Genomic DNA, 12,972 nt, shown 5'->3' with positions numbered 1-12,972 from the left:
TAAAGAGCCATTACTCTTTCCCTATCCAAGAACATTGACCCATGTTAGTTCCCAGTGAGACCTCGTACTGCTTCCCCCAAGCCTTGAGCTGCCACCCTACCTTAATCATCTCACATATGCTTTCTGTCTAAAAGAGAGACTGAAGTATCTCACTCAGATTGTGCTGTTAAGGAAATAGTGTAGTCACCAAAAGACACTTCACTCCAGGGAGAGGCTCACTAAGCTGATCCCTGGAACCATAACATGGGTGAAAACAACCAGGACTTTGCCCCAGAACACTGAAATTTAGAGGGCACAAACATATGTATTCAAGGCAGCAGAGAAACAACTGAATTGGCACCAACTTAGGAAAAATAATCAGTGAAAATAGGGTACTACCCATTTGTAAGCTATTAAGTAAATAATTTCCCCTCCTATTCAACTGAATTTTCTCAATTACCTGTTTTTTTTTTTTCATTTCATGAATCGCAAAATTGATTCAAGGTGGAATTTGTTATGGTTGCCTTGGACACGCTGCTTTCCCAAAGCACCAAAATTGTTAATCACATTTCAGCTCATATTTCTTTACCAGCGCCCCAGTACCATATCTAATAATTAGAAATTGTAGAAATTTCAGAACACAAAATAACAAAAGGGGTCACAGCCCAGTTGAATCACTTCCACTGTAGGATCTGATACTCATTTGGTAGCTAACAGTTAGCTATTTACATTTCCCTGCAGCTCACATCACATCAGAGTTGTTGAGACCTGCCAACCAGAGTGACATCAGTGGTCCTGATATATGCCCCTGGGTGACCTGGGTATTGAGTCACTTGGTCTCTTTGATCTGTGTCTTCCCCTAGTAAAAGAGGAAGGATAGGACTAATTGTCTGCCATAGGTTTGTGGGGACAGAAGGTAATGTTGATTGAGAGAATTAGGGAGCAGTTGTACCTTTTGTGTCCAGAAAGGAAAGTTCCCCTATCATTACCACATATAACCACTTTGTTCATTTTTGCATAGTGCGTTGAACTACTGGGTTCAGACCCAGGAATATACAGCTGACACTTGGCTTCTGACTATTCTTCTGACACACAGAGAGAAGTGAATTCCTTCTGTGGATAGAGTTCCATGACCTTGGTGGTGTATGCAAGGAGCTGAAAGTATTGCCATTGCCCTCTCTCTACCCCAATCGAGAGCCAAAGATTCAGGAGAATGACCTTCTGGTAAAACTCCAGTCTGTCTTGAACTTTGGAACAAAAAGTGTTCTTTAGAATCATAAACCAAGCAGCTGGTTGTTGGTCAGCCTACCATATTGGGTGAGAGGTCACTAGGCATACAACACTGTACTAACAGCATAAAGTAGGACATAAGGCCATCTCTAGGGTGGGGGCAGAGCAGAGAGAAAAAAAAAGAAAGAAAAGAAAAGAAATTTACAGGATAACTTTGTTGTATATTTAAAGGGAATAGCAAGTTGTACATAATGGATTTGTAGTTTCATTTGTAATTATCTTTTTTATTATAGTATGTTATAGAAATGCTTGTTTTATTCCATAAAATAAAATAAATTAAAAATAAAGTAGGACACAAGGTAAATAATGGATGCAGTCTCTGCCCTTGAAGAGCTTACAACCTGAGGCTTATCCCTGGTGACAGGTGATATTTGCAAAATACTTAAGGATATATGCACAAGTGTGATGAGTTCCTAAATAATGAAGGATGCTTTAAAGTCAGTGTTTTAAAAAAAAATATCTTCCCTTTGTATAGGTTGATACATAGTGATGTAAGCTCAACATAGGGAACAGTTTATACAATAACCCTAATAATGTTAAGGAAAATGACACTGACCAAGCACAGATTTCTGATCAATGTGAAGACCAGTCAAGACTTCACAGAAATATTAGTAAAGCCTACCTTCTCTTTGGTAGAGAAGTGGTAGACCATTCAATGAGGGTTATGTTTCTAGATATGACCAATATGTGATTTGTTTTGCTTAGTAGTTATATATTAAAAGGAAGAGTTCTATTGGGGGAATTGATAATGATTTTTAAAGGAAAGTATCAATAAAACATTTTTCATAAATAAAAAATAAAAGAAACACCTTCCTTGCTGATTTATGATGATGCTGGAAGTTTCTACTACAAATAGAAATATCCACTCCCCAATAGAGAAGCGGTCAAAGGACTCCTTTGAGAACCAACAGTTCTCAAAAGAAGAAATGTAAACTTAACTTGCAAAAAGAATACTCTAAAGCAGCAATAATAGAAGAAATGCCAACCAAAATCACCCTGAGGTTTCACATCATAGCCAGAAAACTGGCAAAAATTACAAAAGGAAGGAATAGTTAGTGTTTGAGGAACTGTGGAAAGACAAGCACACCTTGTTTTTGGGGAGAGCTATGAATTAATACTGTATAATCATTCTGGAAAGCAATTTGGAATGATGTGACTAAAAATGACAAAAATGTCCCTACCCTTTGACCCAAAGATTCCACTAGATACATACCCCAACAAGGTCATTGACAAAAAAGGAAGGCTCCATAAAATAAATGAAACTGAATGTTATGTTGCAAAAGTATAAAGCACATGCTTGATATGAGAAGACACCTTTCCCCACATCTTTTACAGAGGTAGGGGCCCACAGGTGTGGAACATTGTATATATAATCACATTATTTTTGATGTATTTATGGGTTTGTCTGAATTGTTTCTCTTTTTTTCCCCTCTCCTTTTTAAAAATAATTATTTGTTATAAGGGATAGCTCCCTAGAAGGGGAGGAAGAATATTGGGGGTGGGTGGTAGGTGGGGAGAAACCTAGGCATTGTAAACATGAAATATATCAACAAAAATTTGTTATTAAATATATACGTATATAAATATCCAGTAGTACCCATTATCATTGATTATCACCTAGCAAAATGTTTATTTATTTGATAACTAACTTCTACCTCAGAAGGCATTGATCACAGTGCACAAGGAAGAGGAAACACCTATTTTTTTTTAAATGTGGAATAAATTGGAAGGATTCCAAATATGGGATGTAGTCAGAGTGGATAAATCTTTGAGGGACACCGGTGGGTGCTTGGAGAGGACAAGAAAGCAACAGACTCTGTCAAGGAAAAGAAAAGCTTTGAAAGGAGGAATGGTAAGGCATTGCAAAAAGACTACCTGCTTCAAAATCTTGTATGGGACTGGCCCTCCTGCATCCAACGGCGCTGAGCTACATGATCATTCACTGGGTGCTACTGGAGTGAAGAAAAGGAGCACAGCCAAAAGGGATTGCATTGGATCTTCATAGTATGCTCCACGGTATTTGAATACTAATAGTAGCATTTATACAGTGCTCTAAGGTTTGCAAAGCACTTTACGAATATCATCTCATTTCATATTCACAATAACCCAGGAAATAGGTGCTATTGCTATCCTCATTTTACAGATAAGGAAACTGAGGCAGAAAGCAGTTAAGTGACTTGCCCAGAGTCACACAGACGTTTGTCTGAGGTCTGAATTGAACTCAGGCCTTCCTGACTCCAGGGCCAGCTCTCTATCCACTGCACTCTCCGGGTCCTCTCCCATATTGCTACTATTTGTCCTCATAGTGATCTTAATCCTAAAGGTTTCCATCATGTTACTACCCTCAGGTTCATGGATTACCAGAATGCCATGTGATTACCTAGATAAGAAAAGGCACGCATTCTTTTACAGTGGTTCTCAAACTTTTTGGTCTCAGCACCCCTTTATACTCTTAAAAATTATTGAGGACTCCCCAAAAGAATTTTTTAAATGTGGCTTATATCAATATTTACCATACGAGAAATGAAAACATCTTAGTATTGTTGCAAAAACTCTGAACCCCCTGAAAGGGTCTCAAGGACTCCAGGGGTCCCAGGATCATACTTTCAGAACTATTGAGTTCTAAAATACTCATGAAATGATAGGAAAACAAAAGTGTTCCATTTGAATTACCCTTTTACTCTTAGAAGACAAAGGGAATGAGGCCATGGGCAACAGATGGCATGACAATGTATACATCAATGCCACAGAGTCCCTGTAGGATCGGGGAGATGGGCACATAGGGCTCCAGCTCCACTTCCCATTGTGCTACATAGACCCTGCCTTTTCTTTTCTTTTTGTTTGGAGGGGGGAAGGCAGGGCAATTAGGGTTAAGTGACTTGCCCAAGGTCACACAACTAGTAAGTGTGTCAAGTGTCTGAGGCTGGATTTGAATTCAGGTCCTCCTGACTCCGGGGCCGGTGCTCTACTCACTGTACCACCTACCTGCCCCTATCCTGCCTTTTCTTCATTAATTCAACCCTCCCACCCCACCCCCACTTCCCACATTACCAAATTAAACATGAGGCATTCGCCTGTGTGTCTGGGTCTGCTTTATTCAAATAGGGATCACCTCTTGTTGCTCGGCCTGATCACATACTTTCCAAGTTGATCTCCCTGGAACACTTGCTCTCCCATCTGATCTTGCTCTGCCTTGTACACCACCCAATAAACTGGCAGCTAGGTCTTGATCCACACAGACACTTTCATTGTATTTCCAAAGAAGAGAGAGTAAGTGACTTCTGCCTCTCACACTCCCTTCCTCTTTTTCGTTATAATTGAGTTAGAATAAGAGTAGCCTGTTGTCCTCATTTTCAGGCTGAGTAGGCTGCTTTTCCCCTTAATATCCTTGTACTTTGGCAGACCAAACAGAAGTCCCTGACCCTCATGGCCATCACTCGAGGACCACCTCGTACTAGCCCACTAAAATAGGAAGATGTAGCGAGATGCTTTGTTTTGTCGCACTACACTTAGAAGGAATAATCCAATATAACTAGAGTACTGAGAACATGAACTAAATGCCTTGTGTTAATTAGAGCTGCTATATGTTTATAGGAGAGGAGACCAATGATGACTGTGAGTGCTACTTGGTTGATAAGTCTGGGCCAGCAACACAATATAATGGTGATTGGTGACAGGATCTCCTTTTGTTTATAAGGATGCCAGAGAACTGAAGGTAACTTTCCTTGATTGCTGACAGCAGGTATTCAACCCCTTTGTGTCTCTGGGAAGGCAGTCTGGGTGCATCACCTCTAATTAGTCACCAAATAGAGGAATTACATGAATCAGGGGCTGCCGGAGGAACAGATGAGTATTTCCTTGGTTGGTTGAAATACCAGCTGCTTGGTAACAATATGAGGGAATGCTGCCTACTGATCTGATGTAACGAGCCAGAGGAGAGAGCAGAAAGAGGACTCTGGGCCCACCCTTCTAAATCTATTCAGCGATGAAGGCCTCGGTTCCCAGATACTCAGGTGACTTAGTGTATTACATTTACCTCGGCTTTCTGGGAAAGTTTATTTAAGGCCTGGCAGTACTCAGAGGAGAAACAATAGGTAAAGATCATTTCTTTTTAACTAAATTCATATTCAGCAATAGAAGAACAAAAATTATTATCTGAGCTGAACAGAGATAGAGATAGTTGCTGAGCTGGGGCTTTCATGCCAATGGGAGAGCCCGACAAAAGCAGTTACAAACCACAAGAGTGGAAATACAAATGCTGAAATGAAGCTTAGTGGGCCCATTAGTGCCAATGAGTCACTCTCTTTCCCAACTCCCTCTCTTAAGGTCTCTGACTGCTGACTGGAGATAGACAGCCTCTAATTCTGGTGGCCCTAGGAAAGGGCTCCATTGCCACAAGACAGCGATTACCACTGCTCCCTCGAGGAGTAAAACGCTGCCCCGGAGACCAGGGCCTGCCCCATACGCTTCACAAGGAGGAAACAACACTGTCAGTCTCTCCAATGCATCCTGACAGCACCCAGCATGGTGGCAGAGAGAGAGAGAGACAGAGAGAGAGAGAGAGACAGAGAGAGACACAGAGACAGAGACAGACACAGACACAGACACAAAGACAGAGACACAGAGACAGAGAGAAAGATGCCAGCTAGGGAGAGACAGCCAATTACGAGAAGGGTATGTGTTTTAGAAAGGGAGAAAAAAAACAGAACAGAGGAAGAGTGGGAGGAGAGGGAGAGAGGGAGAGAGAGAGAGAGAGAGATGGAACATTTATTAATATTTATTAGCATTTAAATAACACTTTAAGGAGGTCTGCAAAGAGATTTACAAATGTTATCTCATTTGATGCTCATAACAACCCTGGGAAGTGAGTACTATTATTATCCCCATTTTACAGATGAGGAAACCGAGGCAGGCAGAACTTAAGTGACTTGCCCAGGGCCATATAATTAGTAACTGTCTGAGGCTGGATTTTAATTCAGTCCTACCTATTTCTGCCTGTTAATTATTTACTATGTTCCAGGCACTGGGCCAAGTACCAGGGATACAAATAGAAGCAAGCAAGATGGTCCTCACCCTCAAAGAACTTACATTCTAAGAGGGGAAGATAGCATATAAAGGGAGGCTGAGGATCTGAGAGGTTGGAAGTGGAGACAGGTTCCAAGTGCTGTGGCTGCAGATGTCTCAGTTTTGTGGGAGCCTGGAACTAAGCAAGATAACACCAAAGCTTATTGTTACGTTATGCTATGCTATGTTATATTATGTTACATGTAATATTACATTATATTATGTGATGTGACATTATATATTATATTGTATCATATACCATACCATATCATATTATATCTTATCTTCTCATATATTATGCTACCTTATCTCATATCATATCATATATTACCAAAGATATCAAAGCCCAGGGAGGTTCCAGGGGTGTAGTCCCATTCTCAGGTGCAGAAGGAGTAGAGGTGGTAAGTGACCCAAATGGAATACAGATCAGAGATGTCCAAGGTAAAAGTCAGTGAGTTAATTAGCATTTATTCAGCACCTACTATATGCCAAGCACAGTGCTAAGTGCTGGGCATACAAAGAAAAGCACTCAAGGAGTTCTCATTCTAGAGGGAGAAGACAACCTACAAACAACTACGTACAAACAAGATACATAAAGGACAAACTGGAGCTAACCAAGGGATGAGCAGCAGAGCTGAGGTTCAAATACAGAGCTTCATATGATAAATCCTGAGCTTCCTCTGCTGTTCCACAGCTGCTTTTAGGGAGTAGGTTTTTGCAGAATAACTCAGGATGAAGTTGGCCTCAGCTCTGAGGCAATGACAGGATGCTTCCTTATTATCTGCCCCTTCTCAGGGCCCAACACTTGGCAAGACAAAGAAATCGTCTTTCTAGTCTGGCTAAGATGCCTGAAACAAGAGCCTGGCTCTCATAAGGCTGAGAGGAGGAAGGGCAAGGTAGGACGGGAGAAGTAGGTGGCCAGATTGGGAAGCATGTGCTTGAGTCCTGTGAAGCTGCAGGGCTGGCTGCCTAAGACCTTTATCAGAGATACCTGATAGACGTAGCAGGAGAAGGAGAGGTTAGACCTGGCACACATATCCACATAGAAACCTTGGGATCTCTTAGCTGGTTGTTATCATTCAGTAGTGTTTCAGTTGTGTCTGACTCTTTGTGACCCCATCTGGGTTTTCTTGGCAAAGACACTGTAGTGGTTTGCCATTTCCTTCTCCAACTGATCTTAAAGGTGAGGAAACTGAGGCAAATAGGGTTAAGTGACCTGCCCAGGGTCACACAGCTAGGAAATGTATGAGGTCGGATTTGAACTCAGGCCCTGACTCCAGGCCTGGCACTCCATCCATGGCATCCCCTAGCTGCCTGTCTTAACTGGAGGGCTCATATTTTAGTATTAATTGCCACTGGTGCTATGCCTGCAAGAAGCTTTACTAATAAGGAGAGAAGAATCTATGAATACAGTATACTCTCCAAGGGAATTCTAATAACTTCAGTTTCCACAATTTTCTTCACCCAGTATTCCACAGGATCTCCCATCCCAGGACCAGACCATCTTGTAGTTCCTAGCTGCTTTCATCTCCTAGATGACTTCATATAGCTCTTTGCTGCCCTCAACTGGAGAGTCTTCACAGGCACCCTCTTTCAAAGACTTCCTCTTGCTGCCATTAGAGGTCCCTCTATGCCTTCTGAGGATGATAGTAACCATCATCAATCTACGGAGTGCCTCTTCTGCTCTAACTGGAGTTATGGCTCACCCTTGCCAGAAGCCATGGCTCTAGCAACAGGGTACCACATCACTGTAGCTCATATCCTGCTACACAGGATTTTAGGATTTTACAAATATAACGGCCTCATAGACAAGTTAGTTCACTCCTATAATTTTTAAAAATGGCCAGCAGTGGATAGAGGGCTGGACTTGGAGTCAAGACTCATCTTCCTGAGTTCAAATCCAAGAAAACCCCAAATGGGGTCATGAAGAGTCAGAAATAACAGAACAGCAACAAAAATAATTTTACAAACAGAACTGAAGTTCATGGATTGAGCTCAAAGCCATGCAGTGAGTGGCTCAAAGGGTTGCAGGTAGTAAGTGACAGAGCTGGAATTTGAACGCAGGTCTGGGAGGCAGCATTGGAAAATTGCTGCTGTGGTGTCGAAGGACCTGCGTTTTAATCCTGGTTCTGCTACTTGCTACCCGTGTGATTTCGGACAAGCCATTCAGAGTCACTGGGCTTCAGTTTTGTCATCTGTTAAATGCAGGGAGTTGACTAGATGATGTCTAAGATCCTTTCCAACTCTTGATTGATGAATCTAGGACTATAAATTCAATACTCTTCCACTGTATAATATAAGAACAAACTCTGTGTTCAGAGAAGGTAATTTAAAACACACACACATTTATCTATTTACTTATTTTACTGCTTCTATTATTAAGAAGAGGCATCTTTTGGCCAAGATAATTCCCTCTACTGGTCTAGGAGCTTATAAATGACCAATTATTCCCCAGTTTACCCTCCATCATAAGTATTTTGGGAGGGGGGTGGGGGATTATGACAACCAACCCCTAGAGTAGCTACTGGCCATGGGGTAGTTCTTAATACATACAAGTTTTCGGGCAGTTACCATCCTCTCAACCCAATTTGGAAGATGGGAATGTAGAAAAAGGTACTATCCCAGCAAAATCAAAAGAATGAATGAAAAATGGTGCTTGGGAAATACCACTGAGGGTAAGGAAAAGGAAAATGCATGGTAGGGAAACCTCTAGAATGGCCCAAATGGAAAAACTAGGAAGTATCAGATCTCAGAAAGGCAGAGGCTTTGTCTTTCAAGGGCTTCTGGTAGAATATAACCCCTTGACTTCTCAACCTAAGAACCAAAGCAACTAGGAGCAGCTTCAAATGAAATCTCCATATGCCCTCTTTCCTTCCTTTCTTTTGTATAAACCAGGGAAAATTCTAGGGTCCTCATAATAGCTCCAGCCAGTCCAAATAGTCTGTTAAAGTGGGCCAACTTCTTAGTCTCTCCTTCCCTCAATTTTCTTTTTTAATTCAGGAAAACAACATTGATATGCTATGGGTGAGATAACAGAAGTGAAACTGCTTTTCTTAAAAATGGGGGTGAATTTCCTCCCTCAATATGAATGTCCTCTCTGTGTTAGCACCCTACTAAAGTAGTTCTTAGTTGTAAGAGGTGAAAAAAATTCTCTTTCCAGGCCCTACTAGATTTTCCATACAGCTAAAACCAGGTTGGATGACTGTAATCATACCCCACTTTTATGCCTAGGTCTTTATGGAGAGGTGTCAAGGAGCTGTCCATTGTGCTGCTAGAATGTACCAGAGGGATATGCTGATACATTCTTTCTATACCCCAAGGTTCAGCCAAACTGATAGCTGTGTGCCCCAACCTCAGAACATATGCTTCCACACACACACACCCCATGCTGAGAAACAACATGGTGTAAGGGATAGAGTGGACTTGGAGTTTTGGAGTTTGGAAGAAGTAGGTTTGAAAATCACCTCAGATACTTACTAGTTGTGTTCCTCTGGGCAAATACTTTACCTTTCTGGGACTCAGGTTTCTCATCTATAAACTGAAGGGGATGGACTAGAAAACTTCTAGGATACCTCCCAGCTCTAAATCTATGATCCTATTACCTTACATACAAATTTATGATGTCTAATAGAGTCACACATTTCTAGTCCATGTCCTGGCTTTGTCACTAACTAGATATGTAACTTTTACAAGTTGCTTCACCTCTCTGCGTCCCTGTAAAGTAAGAAAATTGGATTACATTTCTCTAGCAATTTGATTTACCAGGTGCTTTCCTTACAACAACCTTGTAAGCCATGTAGTACCTTTAAAAAAGCCCATTGTAAACCATTTATATTGATAAACAATGTGCTTTCATAAATGAATTAACAAAAAATACATTGTAATTGTGCCTGGATAATGTCTTACAGTATATTTAATCACACAATAGCAACATTCCTCAGTCCTGCTAATCTGCATGAGACCTCCAGCAACTCAGTCAGCCAGAAGCTTAAAGGCTGAAGGTATCACTTGAGGCTCACCACAAGATTTAATCCCAATCCCAGTTCACATAATACTTCAGATTTGAGGCCTCACAGATCACAGAATCAGAGAATTTCAGAGTTGGAAGCAGGGTGTGCTGGTAAAATGTTTAACCATGTCTTCAAAAATGCATGACACACTTTTAGGTTTAACTTGCATTATTTTCTCCATTCTCAAGCCTAGAGCAGACAATCAAAAGGACTAGAAACAAAATTTTAATTTGTAGTGTTTTCCAATTTCTAAGGCACAAATATTCACATAGAAAATTTAACAACTGGCTTTTGAAAGCTGGTTCAAGCTGGCTCCAGTACACCCCTGGTTGGAAGAGACCTCAGTGGCCATCTAGTCCAAATTATGCCTGAAAAAGAATTCTTTCTACAGCATAGCCAACAAGTGATCTTCTAGCCTTTGCTTGAAGACTTCTATTGAGCAGAAATCCTTGACCTTCTGAGGAAGCTCATTCTATTTTGGGACAGCTCCATTTCTTAGGAATTTTTTCCTGACATCTAGTCTCTTCAAAACTTCTACTCATCGCTCTTACTTCCACATTATTTAGTCAAGTGAAGTAAGTTTAATTCCTCCTTCATGAGAGCTTTTCAAATGCTTCTTCAGGATAAACATCCTCCAGTCCCTTAAACTATCCCTTCGTATGGTATGAACTCAAGGCCTTCATCATCCTTATTGAATCGCTGGATGCCCAACAACTTTTCAATATTCTTCCTAAAATATAGTTCCCCAAACTGGATATAATGCTCCATATGTGGGCTCAGCAGGCATCTTCTCATTTCAAGAAATTATGCCTATCAGTACAGCTAAAGATCACATCAGTTTTCCAGGATGCTATATCCCATCTTCTTCTGAAAAACATTGGTCAGGTGCCAAGGAAGGAATTTGTCTTGGGTTTCCTTACCCAGGAAGCTCAGTGGGATGAGAATAAACCCAGTCAGGCCCATCTAGAAGACAAATAAACAAACAAATTGAAGTGGGGAGAGATCTATGAATACCCACTATTTTCAGGGTCTGTAACTGATTAACTTAAGAAAGAACATTTATATAGTGCTTTAAGGTTTACAAAATGCTTTACATATGTTATCTCATTTTGCTCAAAGCACTCACAGCTAGGTCTCAAATCAATCCGCCTAGGGTCAGAGTTAACCCTAACCAACCCAGATCTGCACCATGACTTCCTCACTTCTACATCCTGGATGATGTTGTTCCACCAATATCTTGGCCTACAAATGGGTCATGTAGTAAAACAAGACTAAAGAAATAGATTGGAGCCAAATTGTGTAGACCTTAAATGCCAGGCTGAGTCCTTTGCATTTAATCCTACAGTTGCTGAAGGTTTTTAAGAGGATGAATTACTTAGACAGACCTATACCTTAAAAAGATTATTATGACGTCTGAATAAAGGATATATTAAAATGGGAAGGAATCAAATGCTGAGAGAGCAATTTAAGAGGTTATTAGAATAGTACAGATTGGAGGAAAAGAAGACTAAACAAAGGTGATGACAGTATGAGTGGAGAGGAATATACATATGTGAGGAATATTGTGGAGGTAGAATAGAAAAGATTAAACAACTGTGATTTGAATACAGGGGGTGAAGGAGAAAGATGAATCAAAGATGCCTGAGATTTCACAATTATAATAGTACCATCAGCACAAAAAAAAAAAAGTCGAAAGGAAGAGCAGGTTTTTGATGAGGGAGGAATAATAAGATGTTAAATTTAGATATCTTAAATTGGAGGTACTGGTGAGCTATACAGACAGGTAGAAAGGTGTAATTGGCAATTGAAAAAGCAGACCTGGAGGTAGAGGAGAGATACAGGCTGGATATATAGATTTGAAAGTCATTTGCTTAGAAATCATTGAAGCGGTGGGAATAAATGGGATTGCTGAGGGAGAGATTTTAGAGAAAGAAGAGAGCAAAGGATGGAGATTCCGGGTGCACTTACGCTCAGGAGTGAGGTATGAAGATGAACTTGATCAGAGAAAGGCCTGATAAGGAAAGGTCAGATAACAAGGAAAAGAATCTGAAGAGAAGAAAAGTGAAAAGTTACCTTGAAGAGAATAAGGGTGTGGACAACAGTGTCAAGTGATTCAGAATGAATACTAGGGAAAGGCCATTGATTTGGTAATTAAAAGGTCTCTGGAAAAGGAAAAGGGAATATCATCTGGGGATTACTGAAAGACTGGATAGCAATCCCCCGAGCATGCAGTGAAGTACAGACTAAACCACCTGGTAGTACTAACCTAATCCTACTCTCCTAGAGAGTCCCTCACATACCTTGGCAGTTTGTTTAAATCTTTTGGCAGAAGCTCTGAGAAACCATTAAATTTTCTCTGGTTCTCAGAGAATCAGTTACCTTCTATTCCTAAACTTCTCCTCTTCACATGGAACAGTGAAGGGGCATGTGGATTTGTGGACTTTCTCAATCATAAATTAGCTCTAAGGCCCTACACACTGGACAATCTTCTTTCTGATATGCATATGTATATGTATATGTACATACACATATATATACATAATATATAATAATTATCATTATTACCAAATTATCAGTTGTCAAATATTTTCTAATCTAATGTCACAATACCTCTTACATACGTACCTTC

This window comes from Trichosurus vulpecula, chromosome 4 (assembly GCF_011100635.1).
Source record: "Trichosurus vulpecula isolate mTriVul1 chromosome 4, mTriVul1.pri, whole genome shotgun sequence".
Taxonomy (NCBI): Eukaryota; Metazoa; Chordata; class Mammalia; order Diprotodontia; family Phalangeridae; genus Trichosurus; species Trichosurus vulpecula.
The sequence above is the reverse complement of the archived record's forward strand: the minus strand, read 5'-3'. Positions refer to the sequence as shown.